The following is an 18,934-nucleotide window of genomic DNA, read 5'->3' on the forward strand; positions in this document are numbered from 1 at the left end:
TCCTCCAGGCCTCCAGGGCTACAGTTCGGGTCTCACTTTGCAAGGAGGGAAGGATGAGGACCAGACCCTTCTGCTTAAATGTTTAAGCAGAAGTTGTCAGGCATAGAGTGGGTCTAGTCCCAGCTCTGTTGCAAACCTGCTGCATGGGATCAGCAGGTCCCCTGACATTTCTGAGTTTTTATTTCTTCATCTGCAAAATGAGTAGGCAATAGACAACGTGCTCGCTAAAGTTCCTTATGGCACAAGGATTTATGCCAGGGTTTTATACATGTGGAAGGCAGTTTTGAAAGTTGGTTTCAACTTGAGCAGCACCCCAATGGGTGAACAGAACAGACTGGTGTCCCACGAAGTGAGGAAAAAAAAAAAAAAGAACAATGCTATTATGGACATTCATGTACAAGTTTTTGTGTGAACATCTGTTTTCATTTCTTTTCAGTATATATCTAATAGTGGAATCACTGTGTTAAATTATCCAAACCAGTGCTTGAATCACAACTACATCATATTTCTCTATCTTTTTTTTTTTTTGAGGAAGAGTTTCACTCTTGTCGCCCAGGGTAGAGTGCAGTGGCATGATCTCAGCTCACTGCAACCTCTGCCTCTCTGGTTCAAGCGATTCTCCTGCCTCAGCCTCATGAGTAGCTGGAATTATAGGTGCACACCACCATGCCAGGCTAATTTGTATATTTTTATTAGAGAACGGGTTTCACCGTGTTGGCCAGGCTGGTCTCCAACTCCTGACTTCAGGTGATCCACCTGCCTCCCAAAGTGCTGGGATTACAGGCATGAGCCACTGTGCCCAGCCAACTACACCATATTTCTGGCAACAGTAGTATATTGTAAAATATACTAAATATACCATACAACTCACCTATTTAAAGTCTACAAGTCAAGGGTTTTTAGTATATTCATGGAGTTGTGCAACCATCACCACAATCAATTTTAGGACATTTTATCATGCCTAAAAAGAAACCTTGTATTTTTTAGCTATTACCCATGATCTCCCATCCCCTCTGCCCCAGGCAACCACTAATCTACTTTCTGCCTCTATAGATTTGCCTGTTCTGGACATTTCATATAAATGAAATGAAAATGGAATCATTTGTGATTGACTTCTTTCACTTAGCATGATGCTTTCATAGTCTGTCCATGCTGTAACATGTATCAGTAAGACATTCTTCTTTACGGCTGAATAATATTCCATTTTGTGGATAGACCACATTTTGATGATCCATTCATCAGTTGATGGACATGAAGGTTGTTTCCAGCTTTTTTTTTTTTTTTTTTTTTTTTTTTTGTCATTAAGAATAATGCCACTATGAGGCCAGGCATTGTGTCTTACTCCAGTGATCCCAGCACTTTGGGAGGCTGAGACAAGTGGATCACTGCAGGTCAGGAGTTTGAGACCAATCTGGCCAACATGGTGAAACTCCATCTCTACTAAAGATACAAAAATTAGCCAGGTGGATGCCTGTAATTCTGGCTACTCAGGAGGCTGAGGCAGGAGAATGGCTTGAACCTGGGAGGCTGAGGTTGCCGTGAGCCGAGATCATATCATTGCACTCCAGCCTGGGTGACAGAGCAAGCCTCCATTTTTAAAAAATAAAAATAAAAAAGAATAATGTCACCATGAATATTCATGTACAAGTTTTTGTGTAGACATCTGTTTTCATTTCTTTTCAGTGTATACCTAATAGTGCAATCATTGGGTCAACTAATTGCCATGAAGGCAAAGAGTCGTCGTATGAACAAGTTGCAGTTGACGGGCCTTTGGAACATTCAAAGGGGGGATGTGTTGCAGGGAATGGGATAAACAGGTCAGACCTCCAGCAGAGAGGTAAGGGATTGAAACATGCAGTTGGGAGCAGGAGGAAATGCCTTCTCAGAGCACGGCAATGGCAGTCCTTTTCTGGAGATGTTGGGTGCCATGTGAGGGTATATCCTGCAAATGCACCTGTCAGGGTGAACTGTCATCCCTGTGTGGGCCACAATTCATCTGGCTTCCTGGAGGAGGTGCATTTCTCAATCAAAACCCTGGACGTGAGCAGGAAGGCTGGAAGGGAGATAAGCAGACATCCTTTTTCTTTGGACTGGAGTCTGGGAGAAGAGAGTGCCCTGGAGAGCTGCCTGCTGTTTTGTAGTCACATGGAGTATGAGTATGCCTTCCCAGGGACCCTCACCTGGATGGAAACTCCAGACAAATACTCACTCAGGACCTGAAGGGACAAGGGATTCTTTGAAGTATCACTTATAACAGAGGGTTTGGAGGTAATCTGGGTATCCATCCATCACTAGGAAGGTGGATGACAGAAATGTAACATACATCCTTCCTGGAGTGCACAGATAATGAACAAAATGAGATACAGAATAAATCTTTTAGTTCAATATTCATGAAAACTCCATGAACAGACAAATCCATGAACAGACAAAACAGTGCTACATACTTATAAGCATGCATAAAAATGCAAGGACAGCCATCAAACATTTCAAAGCAATTGCCTGTGGCAGTTCTCAGGGAGGGGGTGCAAGAGAGAGAGTACAAGTATAGACTGGAGATTAAAAAAAAAAAAGAATAAATGAATAAAGCAAAAAAGGAGCCTCATATAGACAAAGGATGAAAGTATACCATAAGTTGAGAAGTAAGACTGATTAATCATCCACTCTGATGTCCAAAGATAAAGCTGGAGAAGGGGTGGCCCTAAATGCTCTTGGCAAGTTAGTGCTTAACTTGTGGCTATGGGTGAAATAAAAAAGTAATGGTCTAAAAAGCTTCTCTTCCCAGGGATCCGCATGGAGTGGGACAGTCCTGAAAATCCTGAAGAACAAGTTGGCTCATGTCATAGCCAACTTCTAAGATGGTGCCCAGTGATCTCTGCCTCCCAATATTCACGCCCTGTAGTCATCTGCCATATTGAATCAAGGCTGCCCCTTTGTGACCAATCAGATATTAAGAAAATGGAAATGTGTGACTTCTGAGGTTAGATGAAAAGCATCGCTGCTCCTGCAATGATGGCTCACTCCAGGGAAAGTCAGTCATCATGCTATGAGGACTCTCAAGCAGTCCTGTGGAGAGTCCCATGGGCAGAGGAGATGAGGCCTCCAGCCAACAGCCAGCAAGAACTTGCTGGCCATGTGAGTGAGCCACCTTGGAAATGTAGCCTCCAGCCACAGTCAAGCCTTCAGATGAAACTGCAGCCCCAACTGGCATATGAGTGCAACTGCATGCAAAATCTCAAGTGAGAAGCACCTATCCAAGGCCTTCCTGAATTCCTGACCCATGGAAATGATTAGTATAATATGTGATTATGTTATACATTAAACTTTATGTTATAAATTATATTACACAGCAACAGAAAATTCATACAAGCTCTGCTAGTTTATACCTTGTAAGCCAAGTTGTTTACCTTTCCTGGTCTCATTGTGTTTTCCTCTTTGTGTTTCCCTTTGTGCTTAGAACATATGAGGAAAGCTTCTTTCCATCTCAACCATGCTTTAGGAAAACTAAGGGAAAGGAGTTTGCTTCTACTTAGTAAGTCAGACATTTGCAAGAAAGCAGGTTGTTCCTGACATGCCCCACAGGAGTGGGGAGTCAGAAAGCAAGAATTCCAAAGAAAATAAAACTCAGACAAGGGCCATGTGGCCAGCTGCCCCATTTCACCAAGAAGCTCTCCTCTCAGTACTGACCTGGGAGATTCTTGGTTTTATTTCATTAAATAAAAATACCACTACTGGGAGGTACTGCACTGCCTCCCAGGTATCTCTAGGCTTAAAATGACAGAAGAAGCCATGTGGGTGGATAAACTAACTTGAGGAAGAGAGTGTTTCCATGACTAGAAATAGAGAGCTGAGACTGGCTGGAGCCCTGGGAACAGCAATAGCCATGCAATTGACATTGGAAGAGGAGCCAGGGAAGGGACTAGGAGAGGAAGCCAAAAAGTGGGAGGAGAGCCTGGGTAGGGGAAGTCTAGGGAGCAAAGGGAAAAGAGTTTTAAATGGAGTTTTTTGTAACAGACAGACAAACAAGAGGAATAGAACTTACTGACATTAAACAAAAAAAGTGAGAAGGTGACCAACCCCGCAGAGGCCCAGAAAGACGATTAGAGCCTACGTAGGTCCAATAGCTGTGGTCCTAGCCAGTGGTCCTGTTCAGCCTCTCTGGACCCAAGATACTGGGACCACTGCCATGAGCCGTCACTGGCACAAACCATCGTTATAAGAAGGCAAAGTCATTCCCCAGTTCTTTTTTTCATCCTCAGACAAGGGACATCTCTAGAATTGCTGAATGTGTGGTTTTAGCAGAAAGATGGGTTCTGTCTTCAGCCCCCTTTTCCCCTTCCCAGTTGATGTTCCCTTTTGTCTCTGCCCACTTTGTCTTTGTGTGAACACTGAGATTTCATTGAACATCCCCAAAAGAGGGATTGCGCAGTGGCTCAGCTCACCATGCTGAAATGTCCCTGAGGAAATGCACAATCATCTTCAGTGAATACAGGACAATGAGGAGGTGTCTTATTACATAATTGAGGAGACAATGTCCTTTATACTCAGTCTGGTTCACTTTTCACACTAAATTAATCTTAATAAGCATCTGCTTTGAGTAAAGGAAGTTTTGTGATAATTCAACCGTGACCTCTGTAGAAGTCCAAATGATTTCACTTCAGTCCCTCAGCCCCGAGTATCCTATTGAAATGGTCGTCTTTATTTCATGATCATCAGCTTGTTAACATGAGCTGATTAATCCCATCAACCTAACTACACAGATCGGACACAGCCCAGGGCTATGACATCATTAGCTTTGGGACTTGAGCATGTAGGATCGCAGGCTAGGCAGGTCAGCTGGTCCCAAAGTTCATTCGATCCAACCTCCTCGTTTCTGAGAATTAAAAGCAGATTCTCCCTCTGGCTTGTTTTCTGGCTCCAAGATCCAGGTAAAATTATCCCAATAACAGCATCTCTGGGACCACACGGTACAGGGTCCCACTGAGCCAGAATTCCAAGCAGAGCACTGGTGGCCAGGCCATGGAGCACCTAGCCAGGACTCGGGACCCACCACCCCGTGGGTCTCAGTGACCACCAAGATCCCAGTCAGCCTCTCTCTACCCCCTCCTCTATCACTCTGAGCACCTTCCTCTTAGACCTTCCTCGGTGCATCACACATTTTTCCAGAGCAGGAGCCCCTAACGACCTGAACCTGGGCGTCCCTGCCACATGCAACCATTCCCTCTCTCCTGGCTTCTGCTTCCCATGGATCTTTTAGGAGATTGCTCTCCCCATAAATATGTAGGCTCTGTGGGAAACCAAGTCAAGGAATTCTACCTTCTCTTAGCCCGGGGGGTCTCAAAATGTGATTCCAGGAACAGCAGCATCAGTATTACCTTGAAATCCATAAGAAATGCAAATTCTCAGGTCCTTCCCTAAACCCACTGAATTAGAAAATCTGGGAATGGGGCCCAGCAATCCGCATTTCAACAAGCCCTCCCAGTGGTTCTGACACAGGCCATTGCCAGCAGTAGGTATGTAAATTAAAGGACTTGGGTGGCCACTGCAGTCAGCAGAATGGTGACTCCCAAACATGTCCCTGTCCTAGTCCCAGGAACCTGCAAATACATGAAATTCCATGGCAAGGGGGATTTTGCAGATGTGATTATACTAAGGATCATGAGATGAAGAGATTGTTCTGGCTTAACTACAAAGACCAAATGTAATCACAAGTCTCTTAACAGGAAGATGTAAGGATGGAAGCAGAAGTCAGATAGGAGAGAAGCTGCTACACTGCTCACTTTGGAAATGGAGAAATGAGCCAAGAGCCAAGTCAGAGACTAGAAGCTGGAAAAGGCAAGGAACAGATTCTCCCCTTGAGCCTCCAGAAGGAACACAGTCCTGCTGACACTTTGATTTTGGTCCAGGGAAACTCACTTCAGACTTCTGACCTCCAGAACTATAAGAGAGAAAGCATTGTGTTGTTTGAAGTCCCTGATGTGTGGTCATTTTGTTACAGCAGCAATGGGAAACTTATACAGCCACTTTCTCCCTCTCCTGGACTTCAGTTGTGAACAGAGAGGTGTGACGCAGAATGGAAAGCTGGAGCTGATTGACACCAGCATGGGCTTTGGGTTGCTCATCTTCCCCATATCCTCCCAGGCATGCAGGTCCTGTCCTTCTGAAGCCTGGTTTGTCAGCCTTTCCCTGAATCTAAGAGCTACCACAGTCTCCCTAGAGCTTGCCTTTTTGCTTCTGTTAGCCGGAGTTGGTGTTTGTTGCTTATAGCCAAAGAGACTTGCCTCCACCCTTCACAGTGCAGATTTGAAGGATGATAGGACTAGTGGTGGCAGTTAATACTGAATTCAGTGCTTACCATGTGCCAGATGCCACCTTTTTGATTTAATAAAGTGCCAGGGCTTTATTTATTTAATCCCCATAGCAACCCACTAAAGTGGATACTATCAGGATCCTGTAGAAGAAAAATAATTTATTCTTCAATCCTCATAGGTTCTTAGTTGGAGCAGACCCCTGTAACAAAAGACAGACTAACAAGAAGAGAAAAACAAACCGAAGTTTATTATCATGTATATTTCACATATATATGGCAGACAACCAGGGAACGAATAGTTCTCAAGGAGGTGGCTTTGGATTCCTGCTTATAGCTTATATAGCATCTTCAACAACAACAACAACAACAACAACAACAAACAGCACATTTTTAGAGAGTGACAAGACAAAGGGAAAAAGGACTTTGAGTCTTTATGGGTAGCCACTTGTAGGAAGGCAATAACAGGCAGATCGAGGTGGATTAATGAAGCTGGACCCAGTGCCATCTCCAGACAATAGGGCTCTAATGTTGTCTTCCATGGTTACCCTTTGTTCTCCCTGCAGAGTGGAGTTGGAATACCTCTTTTCTTTGTAAATCTATGCCCTGCTTTTAGGCAAATAGAGGGAGGGCAGAGAGCCTTCCTGCATCCACTTCTTAATTGCCTTTGGCTCAACAGTCCTTCATATTTTGGGGTGGCATATTCTGGTCTCCAACAGTCTCCTTTACAGACACGGACATCAAAGTACAAAGATGTTAAAGGTCTTGCCGAAGATCTGCAGATATCTTTGCTCAAAAAACTGCAAAGATCACCATAGAGACAGAAGAGTTGGTGGTGTCTTCCAGCTTCATCCTTCAAAGCTGAGTGCCTTCATGTACCTACTTTCCCTCCTATAAGATGGGATGGTAATACACACATGACAGGGTGGGTGTGAGGATGAAATGCTGCAACGTGTATAAAACAGTTGGCAGGGATGGGACTCCCAATACATGCTAATCCCTCCATATGAGCAAACCAAAGCTGATGAGAAAATCACAGCTCCAGATGACAGTCACATGCCAAGCACCAGCTAGCCCATCAGTGGTGAAGTCAGAAACACCATTCCCAGCCCCAGCCCTGAAAGGCGGGAAGCCTGCCTGTCAACTTCAACCATCCGTGAAAGATCTACTCTTTTCCATGGAAAGCTGTCCGCCTCTGTGGCTGCATTGTTTTAAACTCTATTCTGGAAACAGAATGGAAAGACTCTTTTCTCAACATCTTAAGAATATTTCACTTTCATTTTTATTCCAAATTCTAACTCAGATATGAAGACACGAGCTCACTTGGCGTTTCTTTCATTTGGGATTTGAGGCTGGAAAACTCACATGTTAGTTTGCAGACACTAGTTAGTTTAGTTTAGTGTTAGTTGCAGAAACCTCATCCAATTCTTTCAAGTTTTCTGCATGTGTGTGCTTGTGTGCATGCATGCACACACACACACACACACACACACACAATTGCAGCATCACAAAATGAAGTCGGGCGGGAGGATAGGAAAGTCAGGAGGCCAAATGAATGAGGCCTCCCCAGTGTGACCCTGTCTCACGGCCTCAGGTCCATGACCTCCCCAGCCCTCCAGGCTGCTGGGAGCCCACTGCACACACATGGCTTCGATTTCTCTTCGTTGGCCTGGCACACAGATTTAAATACAAATATCCTGTAAGCGGAAATGAGTTGGTGCTGACTCCCAGACTCACAGATTTGCTCCCTCTTCTATGATTTTAGCAATGAGGGCAGGAGGCCCACCTGGGGGCGGTGGAGAGAGCCCTGAGTCTGGAGGCAGGAGACCTGGGTTCTAGCCCTCCCTCTGACACCAAGTCACTGTGTAATCGCAGGTGAATCATTTGCTGACTCTGGGCCCCAGTCATTACAGTTAGGGAAGGGAAAATGTATATATTGCATTGAGAGGAGATCACAGTTAGAACCCCTGGGATCCATAAGATATTTATTGAGCACCTACTATGTAGGCACAGAAGCCTTGGACATGAGAAAACACATCCTTCCACTGAGGGCCTCGTTCTTGGGGGTCAAGGAGGCACTAGGGGCTCTCCGTCTTCAGCCTCAGTGCTGTCACTAACCATAATCTTGGCTAGTCCTTCTGTTATGGGTCAAATTGTTTACCCCAAATTTCATGTGTTGAAGCCCCAGCCTTCAGAACCTGAATAGGTGACTTTATTTGGAGATAGGGCCTTTAAGAAGGTGATTAAGGTTAAATGAGGTTATAAGGGTGGGGCCCTAATCCAATAGGGACTGGTGTCCTTATAAGAAGAGGAAGAAAGCCGGGCATGGAGTCTCACGCCTGTAATCCCAGCACTTCGGGAGGCCAAGGCCGGCAGATCACCTGAGGTCAGGAGTTCGAGCCTGGCCAACATGACAAAATCCCATCTCCACTAAAAATACAAAAATTAGCCAGGTATGGTGGTGGGAGCCTGTAATCCCAGCTACTTGGGAGGCTGAGGCAGGAGAATCGCTTGAACCTTAGGGGTGGAGGTTGCAGTGAGCTGAGATCGCGCCATTGCACTCCAGCCTGGGCAACAAGAGTAAAACACTGTCTCAAACAAAAAAAAAAAAAAAAAAAAAAAAAAGAAGAAGAAGAGGAAGAGGCTGGGCACAGTGGCTCATGCCTGTAATCCCTTCACTTTGGGAGGCCGAGGTGGGTGGATCACCTGAGGTCAGGAGTTTAAGACCAGCCTGGCCAACAGGGTGAAACCCTGTCTCTACTAATAATACAAAAATTAGCCAGGCATAGGGGCGGGTGCCTGTAATCCCAGCTACTCGGGAGGCTGAGGCAGGAGAATTGCTTGAACCCAGGAGGCAGAGGTTGCAGTGAGCCAAGGATTGCACCATTGCACTCCAGCCTGGGTGACAAGAGCAAAACTCCATCACCAAGAAAAAAAAAGAAAAGAAGAAGAAGAAGAGGAAGAGACACCAAAGAACTTCCCCTCTCCATGTGCACCTGGGAAAGGCCGTGTGTTGTCACAGCAAGGCAGTTGAATACACCTTCTCTCATGCTGCCTCGGTTCCTCAGATTAGATCGCTGGATCTTAGCATTGTCTCAAGGATCCTTTGAGAATCTGATAAAAACACATGTTCTTTGCTTGAAATTTCAGAGGCACACACTAAAGAACATCATGAGAGGGTCCTTGAACCCCCTCTGGTCTCTGTAGTGCCTACTAGTCTTAATGTTTCCCCACCCTGGTCTTACGCATGATGCATGCAACAAAAGACTCCACACCAATTATTCTCAAATGTGAGCTTCCTTTCAAGGCAATGAGAACAACTGCATGTCTTGAAAAAAATCAAAGAATGCTAGGGCGTTCTTCCTCTCATGTCCAGACAAACCGTTAACCTTTTTTCATCGGGGAAGAGAACCTACACTGAATAAAAAACTTCTTACGTGCCAAGTACTATACAAAACTTAATTCAAACTTTTGCATCTGCCTGAAGATAAGTTGCTGTTATCAGACCTAACTTGTCACCAAGAACCACTGTAAAAGCTGAAAATTTTTTAAAAGGTCTGTTTGAAGGCATCAAAAAATATCCCAGGCAGGCCAGACTTGAGGGATCAAGACCCCAGAGAAAAACATTAAAGTGAGTGCTGCATCCCCTGCGGGTTTCATGCCTTGCAGTATGTTTCACAATGTGGAGTCACAGAGACCTAATTGAAAGCAGTGAGCTAGAGCATGAGGCAGCATCTTACTGGGATAAGAATTATCTTAGTCCATTCTGGCTGTTATAACAAAGGCTGGCTTATAAACAACAAACATTTCTCTTTTATAGTTCTGGAGGCTAAAAGTCTGAGATCAGGGTGCCAGCATGGTCAGGTTATGGTAAGGGCCTTCTTCTGGGTTGCATAGTAACTTCTACTAGTAGCCTCACATAGTGGAAAGAAAGCTAGCTGGATCACTGTGCTCTTTTTTTTTTTTTTTTTTTTTTAATTTTACTTTAAGTTCCAGGATACAAGTGCAGAATGTGTAGTTTTGTTACATAGGTATATGTGTGCCATGGTGTTTTGCTGCATCTATCAACTCATCATCTGGGTTTTAAGCCCCACATACATTAGCTATTTGTCCTAATGCCCTCCTACCCTCCGACTGGCCCCAGTGTATGTTGTTCCCCTCCCTGTGTCCATGTGTTCTTATTGTTTAACTCCTACTTATAAGTGAGAACATGTGGTGTTTGGTTTTCTGTTCCTGTGTTAGTTTGCTGAGGATGAAGGCTTCCAGCTCCATCCATGTCCCTGCAAAGGATGTGATCTCATTCCTTTTTATGGCTGCATAGTATTCCATGGTGTATATGTACAACATTTTCTTTATCCGGTCTATCAGTTGATGGGCATTTGGGTTGGTTCTATGTCCGCTATTGTAAATAGTGCTGCAATAAACATACATGTGCATGTGTCTTTATAGTAGAATGATTTATATTCCTTTGGGCATATATACCCAGTAATGGGATTGCTAGGTCAAATGGTATTTCTGGTTCTACATCCTTGAGGAATTGCCACACTGTCTTCCACAATGGTTGAACTAATTTACATTGCCACCAACAGTGTAAAAGTGTTCCTATTTCTCCACAGCCTCACCAGCATCTATTGTTTCTTGACTTTTTAATAATTGCCATTCTTACTGGCGTGAGATGGTATCTCACTGTGGTTTTAGTTTGCAGTTCTCTAGTGATCAGTGATGTTGAGTTTTTTTTCATGTTTGCTGGTGCATAAATGTCTTCTTTTGAGAAGTGTCTGTTCATATCCTTTGCCCACTTTTTGATAGGGTTGTTTGTTTTTTTCTTGTAAATTTGTTTAAGTTTCTTGTAAATTCTGGATATTAGCACTTTGTCAGATGGGTAGATTGCAAACATTTTCTCTCATTCTGTAGGTTGCCTGTTCACTCTGATGCTAGTTTCTTTTGTTGTGCAGAAGCTCTTTAGATTAATTAGATCCCATTTGTCAATTCTGGCTTTTGTTGCAATTGCTTTTGGCGTTTTCATCACGAAGTCTTTGCCCATCCCTATGATTGCCTAGGTTTTCTTCTAGGGTTTTTATGGTTTTGGGTTTTACATTTAAATTGTTAATCCATCTTGGGTTAATTTTTGTGTAAGATTTAAAGGAATGGGTCCAGTTTCAATTTTCTGCATATGGCTAGCCAGTATTCCCAGTACCATGTATTAAATAGGAGATCCTTTCTCCATTGCTTGTTTTTGTCAGGTTTGTCAAAGAACAGATGGTTGTAGATGTGTGGTGTTCTTTCTAAGGTCTCTGTTCTGTTCCATTGGCCTATATGTCTGTTTTGGTACAAATACTGTGCTGCTTTGGATACTGTAGCTTTGTAGTATAGTTTGAAGTCAGATAGCGTGATGCCTCCAGCTTTGTTCTTTTTGCTTAAGATTGTCTTGGCTATATAGGATCTATTTTGGTTCCATATGAAATGGCCTCTTCTTATAAAAGCACCAATCTCATTTAGCAGGGCTCTACCCTCATGACCTAATCACTTCCCAAAGGCCTAATTTCCAAATACTATCATATTGGGATTAAGATTTCAATATAGAAATTTTGGAGGGAACACAAACATTAGCCCATTGCATTCTGCTCCAAACCCCCCAAAGATCATGTCCTTCTCACATGTAAAATATATTCATTCCATCCCCAAAGCCCTCAAAGTTTTAACTCATTCTAGCACCATCAACTCCAAACTCTTATCTAAGTATCATCTAAATCAGATAAGGTGAGACCCAGAGTACAATTCATTCTGAGGCAAAATTCACAGCTGCAAACATGTGAAACCAAACACGTTTTCAAAATACAGTGGTGAGACAGACATAGGTAGACATTCCCGTTCTAACATGGAGAAATAGAAAAGAAAGAAGGATTAACAGATCCCAAGCAAGTCCAAAACCTCACAAGACAACTTTCACCAGGTCTTCGGGCTGAAGATAATCCTCTTTGGCTTGATGCTCTCGCCTCTAGGGCCACTGGACACACTGGGGCAGAGGTACAGTCTTGCAGACCCACTTGGGAGGTGGTCTTCTCCACAAAGCTCTGCTGGACAGGAGCTGCAGCTCCAGGGCTCTGCCAGGAGGTGGTATCCCCAACAGCTTTGGGTGGAGCTCATTTCTGTTGAAAGCAAGGCAATGGTCCCTCCTTTTGAAACTAAGAAGGCAACCCTACTGACCTCTGCATTGCCCTTGGGTTCATTCTTCCCCTTGTCTTAAGAGCACACATTCACAACTGAATAGCTCTATAGTCCTGTCTTGTAAAATCCAAAAAGTCCAACAACTTTCCTTCATTCTTTACCATCCCCTTCCTATTTAGTTCAAACTGACAGTTGTCCTGCTGGGAAACTGCTGGTTGATTAAGTCCATGGTTCACACCCATACTGACCTCCATATCAAATGGTCACCTAGCCACACCCTTAGTGTTATTTTCCAAACACACTTTCTCCATTTTTGCAATATGAGTAGGCTGAGAATTTTCCAAATCTTTAAGTTCTAGTTCCTTTTGTTCAATAATTCCACCTTCAAGCCATTTCCATCTTCTTATGTTTTGCCTTAAGTGGTCAGGAGGAAGCAAGTGACTTCTTCAACACTTGGCTTAGAAATCTCCTCTGCTAAATATCCACTTTCATTGCTCACAAGTTTTATCTCCCACAAAAATACTAGAATGCAAAGACAATTCAGCCAAGGTTTTTTGCCACTTTATAACAAGGATTGCCTTTTTTCCATTGTCTAACAATTTGTCCCTCATTCCTGTCAGACACCTCACCAGAATGGCCTTTATTAGCCATATTTCCACCAACATTCTGTACACGATTATTTATGTATTCTCTAAGAAGACAGAAGCTTTCTCAATACCTCTCATCTTTCCTTTCTGAATCACCTTTAAAAGTACTTTTGGCCAGGCACAGTGGCCTGTAATTCCAGCACTTTGAGAGGCCAAGGCAGGAGAATAGTTGAGCTCAGGAGTTGAAGACCAGCCTGGGCAACATAGCAAGACCATCTATCTACTAAAAATCAAAAAAATTAGTCAGGTGCGATGGCACACATCAGTAGCCCTAGCCACTGGGGAGGCTGAGGCAGTAGAATCACTTGAGCCCAGGAATTCAAGGCTGCAGTGAGCCATGATTGCACCACTGCTCTCCAGCCTGAGTGATAAAGCAAGATCCTGTTTTTATGAGTTTTTTTTGTTTTTTGTTTTTTGTTTTTCAGTGACAATTTTGACCTCTCCTAGCATGCACTTCAAAACTGTTAACAATTTTGACCTCTCCTAGCGTGCACTTCAAAACTCTTCCAGCCTCTACCCATTACTCAAAACTGCTTCCACATTTTTAGGTATTTGTTATAGGAGCACCCCCACTTTTTGGTACCAGTTTTGGTCTTCATCAGTTTAGGCTGCTATAACAAAATATCACAGACTGGCTGGCTTATAGATAACAGAAATTCATTTCTCACAATTCTGGAAGATGGAAAGCTGAGATCAGGTTGCCAGCATGGTCTGGTTCTGATGAGGACCCTCTTTTGTGCTGCAGACTGGAAAAATTAGAGTTTCGGGTAAAAAGTGGCCATGACATAAGGGACTAGATACCAGATAATGGGGAACCACAGGGAAGTGAGTCCTACAGTCTGTATATGATTTCTCCCCAAGAAATGCACTAAATCCTAAACCGTGTAATCACAGAAAGGGGCCCAGAGAAACCCACTATAAAGCAACTTCTAAAGCTAAAAGATGAGCAGAGAACATGGCAGTCTCATGGGGTTGGGGAAATAAAAACTAGAGTTCAGAGCAAGTTAAGGATTAGGGTTCCCAACAAACACCTCAAGCTTTCCACTGAAACCCTAAAAAGGGTAAGAATAAGAGGAAATGTGAAACAGGCCAGCTGTGACAAGATAAAGATGATTTGGCCATACTCTATGTGCCAATAAGAAGAAAATTAAACCCTTTCTGAAAGAATATAACACCAACCATAAGCTCTATAACTTTTCATATGCAATTTTCAGCATGCAATAAAAAATTACCAGGCAGGACAGGCAACATGATTAAATGCTGAAAATCAAGAGAAAAATGGAGAGTAAAAACAGACTGCAGAAGAACCAGGTATTGAACTTTCCAGATATAAACTTTAAAATAACCATGATTACAATGCCAAAAGACAGGAAGAGTGGTAGAGAAAATCCCCAGAAACTGGCATCTATTTAAAAATAGCCAATTGGAAATCCTAAAATTGAAAAATATACAATAGAAAGTAAAATTTTAATTGTTAGCTCAGTATACCTATCAGAAGAGAGAACTAGTGAACCAGAAAATAGGGATATAAAAATATTCAAACTAAAGCAGAGAGAAAAAGGACAAAAATACAGAAAATTAGACATATATGGGACCAAGTAGAAAATATTTAACAACATGTAATTGGAGGCGCAAGAATGGAGGAGAGAAAAAATGGAGCAGTTGGTGGCGAATTGCACGTGTCAACTTGACTAGATTGTGGTGATTCATTGTTTGGTGGTGGTTTCTGAATGTCTGTGTCCTCCCACAAAATTCATGTGTTGAAATCTAAGCCCCAAGGTGATAGTATCAGGAAGTGAAGCCTTCGGGAGGTGATTAGATCACAAAGGTAAAGCCCAGATGTGGAGCAAAAGGGGAAGAAAGGAGGGTAGGACCTGAAAGCTGTTAGCATGAAACATAAAAATACATAGTCTGGGCTGGGTGCGGTGGCTCATGCCTATAATCTTAGCACTTTGGGAGGCCGAGGCGAGCGGATCACCTGAGGTCAGGAGTTCGAAACCAGCCTGGCCAACATAGTAAAACCCCGTCTGGGTAGCTGATGGGATGGTGCCCACCCAGATTGAGGGTGGGTCTGCCTCTCCCAGCCCACTGATTCAAATGTCAATCTCCTCTGGCAACGCCCTCACAGACACACCCACAAACAATACTTTACCAGCTATCTAGGCATCCCTCAATCCAATCAAGTTGACACCTAATATTAACCATCACACCAATTAAAAATAAAATAAAGGTAAAATGAAGATACTTTAGGCAAGAAAAAACTTTGAAAATGCATTGCCAGTAGACCAACACTAAAAGTAGTATTAAAGGAAATGATTCAAGATAGAAACACAAAAAGGTAGAAATAAATGAGGAGTGCTGGGAATGGTAAATATATTGGTATATGGGTAAATATAAGTAAATTCTGACCACTAACCAAAAGTAACAATGTCCTCAGGAAATTAAAATATATGTACAATTAAATACACGATAACATAGCACAAAAAGCAGAAGGAGAGAAATGGACTGATGGTGTTGTACTAACAACACTTGCCATGGTAACATCCAAAACTAAACAGAATGTAACAAGCCAACAATGAGTATTCTACTCTCTAGGGCAGGGGTCCCCAACCGCTGGGCCATGGACAGGTAGCACTCTGTGGCCTGTTAGGAACCAGGCCACACAGCAGGAGGTGAGTGAGGGGTGAGTGAGCATTGCCGCCTGAGCTCCGCCTCCTGTCAGATCAGCAGCCGCATTAGATTCTCATAGGAGCGCGAACCCTATTGTGAGCTGCACATTCCAGGGATCTAGGTTGCAGGCTCTTTATGAGAATCTAACAATGCCTGATGACCTGAGCTGGAACAGTTTCATCCCAAAACCATCCCCCTGCCCCCGATCCATGAAAAAAATTGTCTTCCATTAAACTGGTCCCTAGTGCAGAAAAGATTGGGGACCGCTGCTCTACGGGAACAGGTACAGGAATAATACAGAATGCATAACGAATAAGTTAGCAGGGTGGGGAAAATTGAATAATTTTCAAAATTTTTTTAGCAATCCAAAAATTGTCAGATATCTAAAATAGCAAAACCCAATTACATTGTGATTTATATGAAACATTTACCTTAAAGATAAGGAGTCTGAAAAACTGAAATTAAAAGGACAGGAAAAGCTGATACATAACTACATTAACATATACTTAATAACAACACTACATAATTATAACACATACATATGTAGTTACAATAACATATAAAGACAATACATTCTTTAAGGCAAGATTTGTTACTAGAGATATTTTATAATATCAAAAAGTCGTTTAATAAGAATTTAAAATTTGCATGCAGCAAAAAACATGGCCTTAAAAAAAGTGGGACAAAAGGAGAAACAGTCAAATCCATTATCCTAGTGGAGACTTTAAAATACATCTCTCAGTTATTGAAAGAAAAAGCAGACAGAAATTCAGTAAAGATATAAAAGATTTTAATAACATGATTAATGAACTGGAGCCAATAAAAATAAATAGAGCTGGCCGAGCACGGTGACTCACGCCTATAATCCCAGCTCTTTGGGAGGCCAAGGCAGGTGGATCACCTGAGGTCAGGAGTTTGAGACGAGCCTGGCCAACATGGTGAAACTCTGTCTCTACTAATAATATAAAAATTAGCCAGGCATGGTGGCACGTGCCTGTAATCCCAGCTACTGGGGAGGCTGAGGCAGGAGAATCACTTGAACCTGGGAGACAGAGGTTGCAGTGAGCCGAGATCATGTCGTTGCACTCTAGCCTGGGCAACAGAATGAGACCCTGTCTCAAAAAAAAAAAAAAAAAAAAAAAAAGAAAGAAAAAAAGCAATGCAATCAACAGCTGCAGTTTACGTATTCTCTCTTTTTTTTTTTTTGAGACAGGGTCTCATTCTGTTGCCCAGGCTAGAGTGCAGTGGCACAACCATGGCTCACAGCAGCCTCAATCTCTGAGGCTCAAGCAATCCCCACCACCTCAGGACCATAGATGTGCATCACCACGCCCAGCTATTTTTTTTTAATTTTTTGTAGAAATGGAGTCTCACTATGTTGCTCAAACTGGTCTCAAATTCCTGGGCTCAAGTGATCCTCCTGCCTGGGCCTCTCAAAGTGCTGGGATTACAGGCGTGAGCCACCATGCCCAGCCAATCTCAATGAATTTGAAAGGATTATCATCATACAGTTATACTCTCTGATCATAGTGAAATTAAGCTGGAAATCAATAATAACATAACTAGGAAAACTCTAAATATTTATATTTATGTATGTATAGCAGCATAAATCGTGATAGCCAAAACCGGAAGCAAACCACATGCCATTCAACTGGAGAAGAAATAAGCTGTGGCATATCCATACGATGGAATACAGGGCAGCAAGAAGAAAGAGCACATGACTACTATACACGGCTACAGGGAGGAGTCTCACACGCACATTGTTGAATGAAGGAAGCCAGATATAAAAGACAGCCTACTCTATGGTTTCATTTATATAAAATCCAAAAATGAGCAAAACTAACTTACAGCAACTGCAGTACAAATAGCGGTTCCCTTTCTTAGGGGATAATGACAGGAGGCACATAGGAGGGGGACTTCAGGGCATCTATCAGGCTTCATATCTTGATCCAAGTGGTGGTTCCAAGGGGCTATTCATCATTTTGTAAAAGTTCTTAGTGCTGGGCACTTGAGTTATGCAAATTGCTGGATACAAGTTTTACTTTCAGAAGAAGTTTGCCCCTTGCCAAAACAAGAAACTTCATTCATAGGCTGGTTAAAGAGCCAGATCTGGAGTCAGGCAGCCTGAGCTCAAATCCTGGCTCATCTGTTTACAATCTGTGCGTCCTTAGACTATGTAGCCTCTGTACGCCTCAGTTTCCTCATCTGCAAAATGGGGATAACACCAGTACCTAAGCCTAAGGTTGTTTTGTGGACTTATGAGTTGATCCATGCAAAGTATTTACCATAGTATCAAATATATAGTAAGATCTCAACTTACATTGCTCTTTTTAAAAAAGATCTTTGCAACCAACCTAGAGGGCCACACAACGTTGGGATTAAAAGCAAGGACTTTATACCCTTGGACATTTTTCCCAGAAAAGTGAAAACTTATGTTTGCACAAACACCTGTACGTGAATGTTCACAGCAGCATTTCTCATAATGGCCAGAAACTGGACACAGATATTCTTCAGTGGGTGAATGGTTAAAGAAACTGTGGTAGTTCCATGCCATGGAACACCACTCAGTTAAAAAAACAAAAACAAAAACAAAAAACACTACCGATGTATGCCATAACTCAGTGACTTTCAAGAGAATTATACTGAGTCAAAAAGCCAATCCCAGAAGCATATATTCCACTTATAGAACATTCTCGAAATAATGAAATTATAGAGATAGAGAACAGGTTTAGTGTTACAAGAATGAGGGATGCAGGGTGACATGGAGAAGTAGATGTTATTATTAAAGGCTGCACAAGCCTGTGCTGACAGAGCTGTTGTGTATCTTGACAGTGGCGCTGCATACATGGACCTACATACATGTTAAAGTTGCAAAGAACTAAATACACTCACATGAGGACAAGTAAAACTGAGGAAATCTGAATAAGGCTGATGGATTTTATCAGTGTCAATATCTTTGTTATGATATTGTAGTACGGTTTTGCAAGATGCTCCCTTTGGAGAAAACTGGATAAGAGTTACACAAATCTCTCTGTATTATCTCTTACAACTGTGCGTTCATCTACAATGATGTTTGATGTCAGTCAGCCAAGGTCAGGTAATGTCCTGACTCCATCATTTACTAACTAGGTGACCTTGGGCAGGT

The sequence above is a fragment of the Pongo pygmaeus genome, chromosome 3 (assembly GCF_028885625.2).
Source record: "Pongo pygmaeus isolate AG05252 chromosome 3, NHGRI_mPonPyg2-v2.0_pri, whole genome shotgun sequence".
In the NCBI taxonomy this organism is placed as follows: domain Eukaryota; kingdom Metazoa; phylum Chordata; class Mammalia; order Primates; family Hominidae; genus Pongo; species Pongo pygmaeus.